At 48.0% G+C, this 13,151-nt stretch overlaps 1 long non-coding RNA gene across 1 annotated transcript in view; it reads right to left on the bottom strand.

Annotated features, from left to right (window-relative positions):
- Positions 1 to 10,023: 10,023 nt before the first annotated feature.
- LOC109378810 (uncharacterized) overlaps positions 10,024 to 13,151 on the bottom strand; it is a 55,365-nt gene continuing 52,237 nt past the window's right edge. The window contains exon 3 of the long non-coding RNA XR_002123071.1: positions 10,024 to 10,607. This is a non-coding gene — a long non-coding RNA (uncharacterized LOC109378810). The remainder of the gene's footprint in view (positions 10,608 to 13,151) is intronic.

The following is a 13,151-nucleotide window of genomic DNA, read 5'->3' as shown; positions in this document are numbered from 1 at the left end:
GTGTCTCTAAAAGCCGGATAAAAGGAGGAAACGGGTTCTCCCCTGGAACCTCCAGGAGGAACCAGCCCTGTAGACACTTTAATTTTAGCCCCTTGAGGCCTGTGTTGGACTTCTGGCCTCCAGAGCTGCCAGAGAATACATGTGTGTTGTTTCAACCGCCAAGTTGGTGGTCATTTGTTACAGCAGCCACTGGACACTCATACAGCTGCCCACCACCTTTAGAAGGTAGAAGAGGCTGGAGTCGGTTTGGGTTTCAAATGATGGCTCTTCTCAAGTCACTATGTTAAGAGCTACACAGGTTGGTGCCCTGGGGCTCTTAGGATATGTGGGCCCCACCAATGGTGGATGGCATCATCGTCCTCACCATCATATTAGAAGGATTGCCACCCGAGACCACACCCCCACCCCCAACCCCATTCCATCTGCAAAGTTAGAGAGCTCACAGCAGGCACAGGGGGACTCGCTTTTTACTTACTTATTTTTGAGGATTTTATTGGGGACCAGTGTGTTTTTCCAGGACCCATCAGCTCCAAGTCATGTAGTTGTCTTCAATCTAGTTGTGGAGGGCACAGCTCTATGGCTCACGCGGGGATCGAACGGGCAACGTTGGTATTACGAGCACTGCGTTCTAACCACCTGAGCTAACCGGCCGCCTGAGACTGGATTTTTAAAATTGAGCTCTTGCTGCCTGTTCTGCAACCTCACACGGTCCTATGAGATTGGGACCATTGCGGTCATTGTGCAGATGGGCTCACTGAATCACCCATGGCTCCCTCTCCTGTTTTGGGGGCACCCTGGCCATCTGTAGAGCCTGGCCCCGTGGTAACCTGCTCCGTGACAACTTTCCCCACATTCTTAGGTTGGAATGGGCCCCTCCCCAGGTTTCCCACAACCCACCGGTGTTCCTATAACCACTATCCTGACTTGGGCAGGAAAGGATTAGTTCCTGGTTGGCCCCAGGGGACAGGGCAGAGTGGGGCAAAGAGCAGTAGTTCTGGGCCCAGGTCCCCACCCCTCTGCCTTCGCATTTACTCCTCCTCGAGGGGAGATAACAATACCCACCTCTTGAGGGTGCTATGGAGGCCAAACCAGACCACGAGGGCCTCCAGCCTAACCCCACGTAGCTGCCATGGTAGGCATTTAGTAAGCCAGCCTTTGCAACCGCAGTTTCTGACCATAAGACTTCAATATTTTTCATGGACTGAAACAGCAAATGAATCAATTTATTCATTCAACAAATATTTATTAAAGGCTCACTGAGTGTAGGTCGCTGTGCTGAAAGCTGAGCTAAAAAAGAAAGAAAGAGAACCTCACCTCTGAGCAAATCCCTGTGCTGGTGGAAATGGAACAGCCTGGGGGCGCTGTCCCTTCTCCCTTCCTGCCACTGGGGGGCCAACAGGCTCCGTGGATGCCAGGCAGTCCCCCTGCGGACAGGCACCCAGGCCAAGGCTGTGGGTCTCCAGGAGCCAGGCATTCCTTGGCGGCTCTGGAATAATAAATACATTCCACACAGCTTCCAGGAGAGCCACAGGCCCTGCTGGCAGACTCAGAGGGCTGTTGTCCAAAGGCCACCGTGCACCACGTCCCAGCTTCCCGAGAGAGCTGAGGGAGCTCTGAGCATCATCGGGTGCACGCCATGCTCCAGTCGATAGGCAAACAGACCCAAGATGCGCAGGGACTTGCCCAAGGTCACTCAGTGGTCAGGGCCAGAGTCCAAGCCCCTGATCCTGAGCCGAGTACAGTTTCTACCAGACTCCCAGGCCTCATTAGAGAAAGAAACACAACTCAGGCAGAGGGAGGCGGGCAGCCCTGCATTTGGGGATCCCCACTCTGGGCATGGGATAGTGCCCATTGACATGTCCCTGTGGACCGCCCTGAACATCTAATGCGCCTGCACAGAAGCTCTGGTGTCCCTGCTGGCCAGAGCCTGCTTGGACCCTCCAGTGCATTTGTCTAAACGGCATCTGCCCCCCAGGAACNTCTTCCTCTCTAAGTGGAGGAGCCTAGGGTCTGCATCCGAATCATGTCTATCTCCAGGTGGCAGGTTTGGGAACCCTGGCTCATTAGTGAGGGCACCAAAGGACCCTTTGCATGCAGACAGGGCTGTGCCTTCTGTAGACAGGCAGCAGCAGGCCCCTGACCTCACGTCCCTGGGCCAAGTGACTTGGGCTGGGCTCTCGGCCACCAACAAAAATTGCCTGATAATGAGCTACCTCATTACCTTGCAGACTGCCATTCCCCTCAGCCACCATCTGCCATCTCACCTGTCACCTGGCATGTCCCCATCCTGCCACCGGCAGGAAGGGGGGAGTCCATGCTGCCTTGAGCCTCCTCCTTCAAAATTGTGCCACATCCTTCTCCACGGGGAGGCTCCGAATTGAGGCAAGTCTGTGCAACGGACGCGGGCTAGGGCGTGGTGGGGCTGGACAAGCAGCGGGCTCCCCCAGAAGTGCTGGAGAGGTCTGTTTGTTCTACAGACGTAATTGAGTTACCTAGTACAACATTCAAAAGCACACAGGGTGCCAGCCCTGTCTCTATGTTCTTCTTTCTTACCAGAGCTCCAATTTTGTCCAGGGTGCCAAGGGTCCCAGCTGAAAACCCACATGTCCCATCCTTCCCTTCATCCAATGGCCCATGCATATCAAGGATGAGGCTTCTGGAAAAGCTGGTGTCTGTGCTTTGCAGACCTCTTCCCCACCTGGAGGCCACAGATGTTGGCGGGATAGCTGCCATCTTGTGGCCATGGGGACAGGAGCTGGGTGAGGTCACTGTTGCCAAGGTGGAACTGCTGCCCAAACTGGACTGCCTACATCTGGACGCCTTCGGGCTCCATGACAAAACACGCTCCTTATTCCACTATGCCAGAGTCTAGTTCTGCTCCTGGCAGCCATGCGCATTTCTCAGCCATCTCGAGAATAAAGTGAGAATCTTCTCCCAGCGCCCAGCTGCCCCAGAGGCATGCAAAGGCACCAGTTTCTTGGGGTCTTTCCAGAAAAACTGGATGCACATATAAGCACATATGATGTTAGGTTGTTTTTCTTTTCCACCCAAATGGTATCACAGAACGCATTGCTCTGCACATATCCACTGTGACAGAGCTTAACTTCCTCCTAGACAGGGCATGTGGTTACAGGGTCTGTGCACCCTTCATTGTGTGAATTTACCTGATAGCACATAACCGGTCCCCCACCAAGGGAAACCAGGCTGTTGCCAATCTTTCCAGGCATGTGTTTTGGCAATGATTTCTAAAGCTACTATTTGCCCAGATAGTTAAGACTGTCATGGAAGCACAGAGGTAGCCCTATAAAAACCAGGCCATGAGACAGTGAGAAGGCTGGGAAGCACCTTTTCTGTTTTCCTTCTGGGAACAGTCAATGGCTGGCCCCACCCCCAGGCCTGGCCCCGCCCATAGGAAGCCTGGCTTTTCCCCCAGGCGGCCTAGCTCCACCCCCAGGAGGTCTGGCTCCTCCCTCAGGAGGGTCTGGCTCTTCCCTTAGTCCTCTTGGCCCCATCTTTGGCTCTTTCCTGCTCCATTAGAATCAGCTTCCTGCTCTGTTTGCCTTTCTCCTGACCAGCCCCTCCTCTAGCTATCACTATTGAATCCAGCACCTACTATCTATGTCCTGGACTGTTGTAACTGTGTCCTGCTGCTCTGTCAGACCCGTCTCCAGCCCCATTCTCACACCCAATATGTCAGTCACCCCCTGCTTAAAACCCCCTCCAGGGGCCGGCCGAGTGGCACNGTGTCAATAAGAACAGAAATAGTTTCCTCCCCAATTTGAATAGAAGTCTCTCCAAGATGATTAAGGGGAAGGACTGAAAAAAGCCCCTGTAATTCCTCGGAGCCCCGTCACTGGGAATTAGGAAGGCTCGAAGGAGGCTGGTTAGAAGGCAGAGGGCGTTTTGTACACTTAAACTTACGTCAATCCCTTTTCCAGTGTCCTTGCTCCTTGCAGTAATGGCAAACAGTTGGAGTTCTCTGGTTTCCCACAGGTTATTTTATTTGTCTCTGCTGAAAATCAGAAGTCTTGGCAATCTTACTTCTAGGTGGCCTGTTTAGGGTATGAGCAAGCTCGTCTGCCAAATTTACCAAGTCTAGGATAGGCATTTTCCACCATCCTGGATCTCTGACCCAGGAGGAAAAACAAAGAATTAAAGGCGGTCCATGCGTGGCCAGCATCCGAAGCAAGACCTGAATTTTCCTTAAAAACAACCTAGAATCTTTCATAACAGTCATGAACAGATTCGCTAGGCCTTTGTCAGCAATCCTGAATTTTGCTCCAATCAACAGTCTTTGGAAAAGCCTCGGGAAGTACTCGGTGTAGCTTTCGAGCAAGTTCCCTGGCTTCCTCCCAATAATCGGAGGTGTGTTTTTCTAAATCCCTTTCAGGATGTTCCCATCCAGCAATCCTCATCCAATGCCTGGCTTGGATATCACCAACCAACATATTAATTAGCTGATATAAATCAGAAAACCCAGGCTGGATAAGCTTGAATAGTAATATCAAATTCCTTAGCAAACTTATTAGAATCCTCAGTTACTACAGGAAGTTCCTTTACAATGGCTCGTCACTCAGCTTTGGTCCAGGGGATATAAAAGACATGAGGTTTATGAGGATCCCCAGAGGTTTTAATCTTAGATGGCGAAGTAGTGATAGGTTCTGAGGAAGAAAAGAGAAGATTCAGAAGATGTTGCGGGGGCGGGGGATGGGGAGGAGGCAGTAACGTGTAATGAGATGGTGTCAGAGGTGGAGTTTGAGACAAAGGAGTAGGGGAGGAGCTAGGCGGTGTAGAGGAGGAACGACAGGAGGTTTCAGGCGCCATTTTGTTTCTTTTTAAAGTTTTAACCGTCTCTGTTACCACTGAGACTCTAGTTTCTAAAAGGGTAATTTTAGACCCACAGTCTTGTTCGGAGTCCTCCCTATACCACTCCACATAGGCATTCCATTCCTCTTTGTTAGTTTCAGCGCTGTTACTATACAGTCTAGTTTTCAGAAATTCAAGTTTGGGAATCTCGAAAGTTCCCCAACGTGTTCACTGATATTTATAATTATCCATGGTCAGATCTGCCCATTTAGTTCAATATGTGCACGAAAATTCTCCACGGGTTGTGAGCATGTGCTCAGCCGGTGTCCTTGTAGGAGGGACAGCTTTAGAAGGCTTGGACATCAGAGATCCCATTTCTAAACACTGGGCCCAAAAGCGAGTTTACTATTCAAATAGCCTGCAGGTCTTCAGCTCACCTCACTCTGGAACAGTCTGATCACTGAGAACCAGGTCAAAGGCTAAAAGCCAGTCCCAGGCAAATAACCAACTCTTAGGGAGTTAAGTTACAGATTGAGCTGGTACTGGGCCAAAATCAGTTCACAGCTCAAGCAAACCGGGAATCTTCAGTTTGGCTCTAGTCTCACTCCATTAACTTTTCACTGAGACAGCACGATCTAACATCGGTTAAACTGACCAATTTCAGTAGAAATAACCTCTTATTCCCAAAGGGACGTTAGGCAAAGGCCAGTTTTTGTCTCAAAACACAGTCTGCTTTCCGAAGAAAGCAAGCCACCATGGCATGAGTACTCAAAGAAAATAGGCCTTAAAGCATTCACACACACAGCAACAAAACAAACAAACAAAAACTGAAAAAAAAATTCCAAATAAAACCTGGAGAGCACCAGACAAAAATAAATAAATAAATAAAGCTCGGTGGCTCAGGTCCAGGACAGAAACTCACCCAAGTCTTCTAAGCCAAGGAGCAAAAATCGAGCGAAACAGCTCAGATAGGCGCCATAGATTTGCTCACCAGTCAGAAGCCGTAGGAGTCCTGCTCCTCTCTGGATCCCAGAACGAGGCCCCAAAATGTTGACTGGTGAAAATAACTCCAAAAATGATGCACAAAAGAAAAGGGTTTATTCGGAGGAAGGGAAAAAAAAAAGAAACAAGCTACCGCCGCAGTGCGAGAAACTGCACTGCTCCGGTACCGGGGCTCCTGCCGGAGGTCCATGCACAACTCCGACACCACAGCGCTCCAACCGGCCACCCAATGTGGAGAAACGGAGAGAGCTATTTCAAGATGGCTCTTTCTATTTATATCATCCTTTCCCCCTGAAGCTATCACAAAGTTAAACATGGAGTCAGGGTCACAGTTAACAAGGGGCCCAGCTGTACCCACAGTCCTCCCAACTCTATAGTCAAGCATCACAAAATGCCAGTTCACGTTAATCAAGAGCAATGATGTGAGAGGACAGGTGATGTATGACCAGGCAGACCACCACCACCCTCCCCAAGCCTCCCTTTGGTGAAGCCTGTGGCAGGGACGAGAAGGGAGGCTGAGGCCTCCAGCCATAGCACGCTGGCCTCTGATGTGCTGAGTGTCTATAATGATGCCACAATCATGATGACAGTGACAGTACACAGTTCAGGGACATCCTTCTACNAGGCACAGTGAAAATGTTGTAGGATTGGCTAAATAGCACAGACTTGCTTTAGCACCTGACCAGTAAAATGGGTTCCTCGATCGCTGTGGAGTTAAGCAGAGCTCCCCAAGTAGGAATATCTCTAACAGTACTTTTGCCACTGCAGACACATTAGCTTGTCTGCAAGGGAAAGCTTGAGTGAGAAAACATACATATCATAACCAAAACATATTTGTTTGTATACATGAGATGGAGGTAGCTATATAAAGTCTAGTTGCCAGACCTCAAATGGTCCACTTGGCAATTTAAAATGTCCAGGGGCAGTGTGAATAGGCTTTCCTGAGTTATATTTTGGACAGGTGGGACACCCGAGGTAGGTGGTTTTTGCAGCCTTATTAATATCTCCCCACCAATATTGGTGCATGGAAGCTACCATTTTATCAGTTGACCAATGGTTCAACGCATGTACAGTGGATAAGAGTGGGAATTTTAGACTTTCTGGAAGGACTGGGTTGTTGTTTGGTCCAAACCAGAGTCTCTTTTCCTTAATAAACCAGTAATTGTTAGATTTCCAGTTATGCTTTTCTTCTTCAGAAGCTGATTGTTGGGCTTCTCTGGCCAGTTTTTCTAGATTATCAGTTGGAGAAGCTTCTCTCTGAACCATGACAGAGGTTTGACTGCTGCTGATGCCTTTAAGGGCAGCATTTTTAGCAGGAATGTCAGTCAGGTGATTTCCTTTGGCCTCCAGGCAGTCAAGTTTAGAATGCCCTGGGATCTTAATAATGGCTGAGGCATCAGGTAAAAGTATCGCGTCCAATAATTTCTGTACATATGGGCCATTTTAAATTTTATCTCCTTTGGAGGTGAGGAAACCACGTTGTTGCCATAACATTCCAAAGTCGTGAGCCACCCCAAAGGCATATCTGCTGTCAGCGTAAATGTTGACAGCCTTACCCTTTGCTAAAATGCAAGCTCAGGCAGGGCATACAGTTCAGCCTGCTGTGCTGAAGTGGGCAGAGGCAAAGGTGCTGCCTCGATGACTTCAGAAGGAGTTACAACAACATAACCAGCTCAGTACTTACCACTGTCCTTTCTTAACTATGAACCATCAGTAAACCATGAGAAATCAGCTTTACCCAAAGGAGTCTCCTGCAAATCATCACAAGGAGTCAAGAGGTGATCTGCTAAAATCAGGCAGTCATGAGGGGCTTCCTCAGTCTCCGAAGGCAGAAAAGTAGCTGGAATAAGGTTGTTACAATGTGAGAGGGTTATATGGGAAGCGGTTAACAAAAAAGCGAGACCTGACTGAAAGATGCTGGGTCTGATGAGAGAGAATTCAGGAGAGCTTTTACTGCATGAGGCACGAAGATGGTTAGAGGGGATCCCGCAACAATCTTTTCTGTGGCCTTAACCAGGAGGGCAGTGGCAGCAACGGCTCTGAAGCAAGGGGGGTATCCCTGAGCCACTGGGTCCAGTTGTTGGCTATAGTATCCTAGGGGTTTATATTGATCCCTGTGTTTTTGGGCGAGCACCCCAAGGGCATTTCCTTCTTTTTCATGTACAAAAATGAAGAAGGGAATTTGGTAGTTAGGATGCCCAAGAGAAGGTGGGTTTATTAAACTCTCCTTCAAGGCCTTGAAAGCCACGTCATCCCGTTCTTCCCATGAAATTGGGTCAGGACTGTCATTCCTTAATAAGACATAGAGAGGTTTGGCCACAAGAGAAAGATTTAGGATCCATTTCCAGCAGTAGCCGACTAGTCCAAGAAAACCTCGTAATTGACGCTTAGTCTTAGGCCTCGGAAAACTTAGAATGCCATGGAGCCTGGCCAGGCGCAGGCCATTTTCCAATATTAGGTGTCCCAAGTATGGAACTTGAGCTTGGGCAAATTGTAATTTCTCTTTAGAGACAGTATATCCCTTTAAGGCCAAGAGTGTCAGCAAATGGATGCTATCATCCTGCGATGAAACCTGAGAAGAACAAAGAAGTAAGTCATCCACATATTGTAACAAAGTGGAAGCTTTAGGAAAAGTTATATCACCCAAATCGGTCTTAGAATCTGTGAGAAATAAGAAGGCTGTCAGTAAATCCCTGAGGCATTACAGTCCAGGTAAATTGCTTTCCTTCCCAAGTGAAAGCAAAAAGATATTGGTTAGCTTCATCAACCGGGATGCTAAAAAATGCACTGAATAAATCAGTTACTGTAAACAATTTACTTCCAGCTGGAATGGATGCCAGCAGTGTATGAGGGTCAGGAACGACAGGGTGTCGAGGGATAACAATGTAGTTTATTGCTCAGAGGTCCTAGACAAACCTCCACCCTCGTCCCTTTGGCTTTCTCATAGGTAGGAATGTTTCAAGGACTAGTACAAGGAATAATAATACCTTGTGTTATGTAATCTTCTATTATGGGCTTTATACCTTGGACAGCCTCTTTGCTTATAGGATATTGATTAATTCTGGGCNCTCCTAGGTTTCTGCCCAAGAAAAACAAAAACATACAAAAACTTTTACAAGAATGTACGCAATAGCTTATTCATGATAGCCCAAAGGTGGAAACAACCAAAGTTACCATCAACCGATGAACAGACAAACACAATGTGGTCCATCCACATAATGGAATATCCATCAGCTATAAAAGGAATGAATGACTGACACCTGCCACACCTTGGGAGAACCTTGAAAACATCATGCTAAGTGGGAGAAGCCAGTTGCAACAGACCAAATATTATGATTCCATGTATATGAAATGTCCACATCCACAGAGTCAGAAGTAAATTAGCAATTGCCTAGGGCTGGAGGGAATGTGTGTGTGTGTGTGTGTGTGTGTGTGTGTGGCGGGGGACGGGGGTGACACCTAGGGAGTGCAGTGTTTCTTTTTAGGGTGACAAAAATATTCTGAAATGGACTGTGGTGGCGTTTGCACAGCTCTGTGACTATAGTAAGCACCACTGAACTAAGCACTCTAAATGGATGAATTGTATGGCCTGTGAGTTCTATCTCAATAAAGCTTTAAAAGAAACAAAAGTTAATAGAAGGCAAAGATGTGGTACAACTGGAACTTTCAGACACTTCTGGAGTCTTTAATGATAGAACTTTGTAGAACTGGCAATATTTACTATGTCACTGAATTGTATGCTTTAAAATAGTTAAATGCTGAATTTTATGTTTAAGAAAACATTAATGAAAGTATCCAGGGGCTGGCCCAATATAAAAAGAGCTGAGATCTCTAATAAACGTGTCCCTTGCAAATTACACCTAAGTGTATATTTTTGAGTACTTACTGTGTGCCAAAACCTAGGATGAGCCCTCTTCCTATAGTATCTCATTTGTTTTTCAAAACCATCCCAGGGAGCTATTACTATTATCACCCAATTTTACAGATGAGGAAATCGGACACCCCAAGAGGCCCAGTTCCTTTCCAGGCAGAGTTACAGAAAGGCACTTGAGCAATTCTGTCCAAAGCCACACTCACATGCAGGTGGGCAGCTGCCTCTCCTGTTCTGTGCAGGGGACCCACTTCCTGTGATCTATGGGACGGCGGGCTGATGTGACCAGCAGGTAAAATGTTTATGGTGGAGAGTGTTGACTGGCAAAAATAACTCTCCAAAACTGATGCACAAAAGAAAAGGGTTTATTCGGAGGATGGGGGGAAAAAAGAAACAAGCTACCACCACAATGCAAGAAACTGCATGGCCTCTGGTACCGGAGGCTCCTGCCGGAGGCCCATGCACAACTCCGACACCACCGCGCTCCAACCGGCTGCCCACGTGGAGAAATGGAGAGTTATTTCAAGATGACTCTTTCTATTTATATCATCCCTTCCCCATGAAGCTATCACAAAGTTAAACATGGAGTCAGGGTCACAGTTAACAAGGGGCCCAGCTGCACCCACAGTCCTTCCAACTCTATAGTCAAGCATCACAAAATGCCAGTTCACTTTTATCATTGCCCCCTCTTGATCAAGATCATTCCTCTAAAAGATCATTGATCAACAGTCAGGTCTTCTAGTCTCAGGTTTTCCAGTGTTCAGCCTCTTGTCCCTCGATGTCTGTTCATCCTTTTGTCCCTAGATGTCAGAAGGGCCTCTTTTGGGTGTCATCATGTCAGAAGGGCCTTTTGGGTGTCATCATGGGGAAAAGTGCATGGATAGGGAAAACGGCTGGCATTCAGTGTCAACCGGAATCAGAAGCAGAGCTTAAACAGATCAAAGTTAGAAACAGAGAATTAGAACAAAGCAAAATAGCTTATGTGGCTGGCATGAGCCAGAAACTCAAACTCCTCAAAGGTCACCTGTTTTAAATCTTGACAGTTTTAGTTTCATGTCACCAGGCTGTGTGCTTTTCCAGCCAAGGTTTGGTGCCTTTTTTTTTTTTTTAAGATTTTATTGGGGAGTTGGGGGAGGCAAACAGACAAGTTGCTGTCCCTTTTGATCTTCAGTCTAGTTGTGGAGGACGTTGCTTCACTGGCCCATGTTGGTATTATCATTGTGCTCTCCCCAGCTGGGGCAGTTGCTTGCTGGCCATTGGTCGGCCGCTCACGGCAGCTCGTGAAAGTTTATGCCTGCTGCTGGCCAGCCCCACTACAGCCTATGCCATCGCCAGCAATTCACGGCAGCCCAGCTGCAGGTCGAGCTATTGTTCACCATCTTAGCTGTAGAGGGCACAGCGTCACTGGCTGTCATGTGGGATCCGAACCAGGGTCCTGATGCTCAGAGCTGGCGTCCCAAGCCAACTCCTAACCAACGTGCCACTTGGCCGGCCCTGGAGCCTTCTTTAAGTGTGACATGTGCATCCAAGAGTCTACTCACTGTAGTTTAGCAGCACAGGGGTTTGTCAACAGTACCTGGTAAGGGTCCCTGCAGTGTGGCTAGAGAGAATCTTTTTTTAGGTGTCTTTTCCAATAAACAAAATCTCCAGGTTTTAAAGTATGAAATTTTACTTTTTCATTTCCCTGGAGAGCATGGTGAAACGATTGTTTGACTAAAGCATGATTTNCAGCAACTTGTCTGTTCCCCTTCCCCCAATTCCCCAGCACTGTTCCCATCCCCCCAATTCCCCAATAAAAACCTTTAAAAAACAAAACAAAACAAAACAAAACCCTCCAGGAAGCTTGTTGCTTCCACAGGTAAGGACCACCCCCAGGCTGTGTCTCTTCTGCAAGGGATGCACTGTGTCCAGCCCCGCCCCAGCTCTGCTTTTGCACACCATCATTCTTCCCCCTGCCCGGTGAACACCTGCCCTTCCATTTCAGATCGGTGTCAGACCCCCAGAGTTCACCTGCCCTGCCAGCTAGCCCTGGCCCTTCTCATTTGTTGCCTCACTCCCCTGCAGACTTTCATCCCAATTCTAAGAGCTGCTGTGCACTGTGTGTGCTGCTCTGTGCTGGTGCTTTTCCCGGCACCCTCTCACAATCTTCAGCCAACCCCGGGAGGGCAGACTGCTGTTGCTCCTATCTAACAGAAGACGAAACTGAGGTTGTCTGTGGCAGTGTCCCCTGGGCTCAGCATATGGGCTTTGTTGGTTGAAAGGAGGCATAAATGAGGCTGACAAGAAGAAGGAAGAGGCAAGAAAATTCCCAGTTTCCATAGCAACAGAAAGGATGCGGCATTATGAACAGAGAGGACTGGGGTGGGGGTGTCCTGGGAGCAGGATAAATCATGGAATTTCAAGATAGAAGGGACCTTTAACTTCCCTTGGTTCAGGAGTTCTCAATTGGGGGCAGGTTCCCCACCAGGGGACATCTGGCAATGACTGGAGGCATTTTTGGTTGTCATTTTGGTTGGGTGGGGGGCTATTGGCATGTAGTGGACAGAGACTAGGGATACTGAAGAACCTCCTGCGTGTTCAGAGTGGCCCCCCAGCAGCATTATCCAACCCAGAACATCAATAGTGCTGAGGCAGAGGAACCCTGATGTACAATAGTTCAGTCCATTCGCCCCGTCCTCCCACCCCTTCCAGGGCTTGTTTCAGTTTTTGCTTAACTGCCTCCAGGGACCGGAACCTCACCACCTCTGGGGGCAGTTAGTCCAAGGTGATGAGCTCAGAATCAGTGCTGGAACTGGCAGGACATCCAGGGGAAGAAGTTACCCATATGTCTCCAAAGCAACAAGCAATATGCAGCTCTTACTAAGCGCTTTGAGAAAAATGAGCCACCAGTGAGCTAAGACACCAGCTTCTGTCCTTAGATTTTCCACCGAAAAGGTTCCTCCAGGAACAAGGGATCTGGGGGGCGGAATTCAGAGGGTCCTGTTGGCTCTTGGCCTGGGATTGCTCAGCCTATGACTGCTGGGTGGCAGTGGGGAGACACAAAAAGGAAGCAGAACTCGGTCATCTGCATTTCCAGAAGTAAAATTATGTTTCTGAAATATTAAAGTCTTTTTAATGCATGTTGAAGTATTTAGGGGGAAACGTACATACTCTGAAACACATAAAAAAATAAGAGGGATAAAAGGGTAGGTAGGTGGGTAGGTAGGTAGATGGATGAATGAATGGATGGCCGATGGATGGATGCACAGATATGTGATTAAACAAGAACATATAGAATATTTTTATTAAAGTCCTATGATTAAACCCATGTTACAGATGAGGAAACCTTTCAAAAGGTAATGGAAATTGCTCAAGGTCACCAGCTAGTAAATTGTGAGGGTTAGGGTTCTGGACCAGTCACTCTGATCTAGAACCATGCTCGGCACACCCTGTATGACTCAACCTTTCCACAGGAGATCATGAGGGCTCTGGC

This window comes from Hipposideros armiger, unplaced genomic scaffold (assembly GCF_001890085.2).
Source record: "Hipposideros armiger isolate ML-2016 unplaced genomic scaffold, ASM189008v1 scaffold_19, whole genome shotgun sequence".
NCBI classification, from domain to species: Eukaryota; Metazoa; Chordata; class Mammalia; order Chiroptera; family Hipposideridae; genus Hipposideros; species Hipposideros armiger.
Note: the sequence above shows the minus strand (reverse complement) of the source record. Positions and strands in the feature narration are given on the sequence as shown.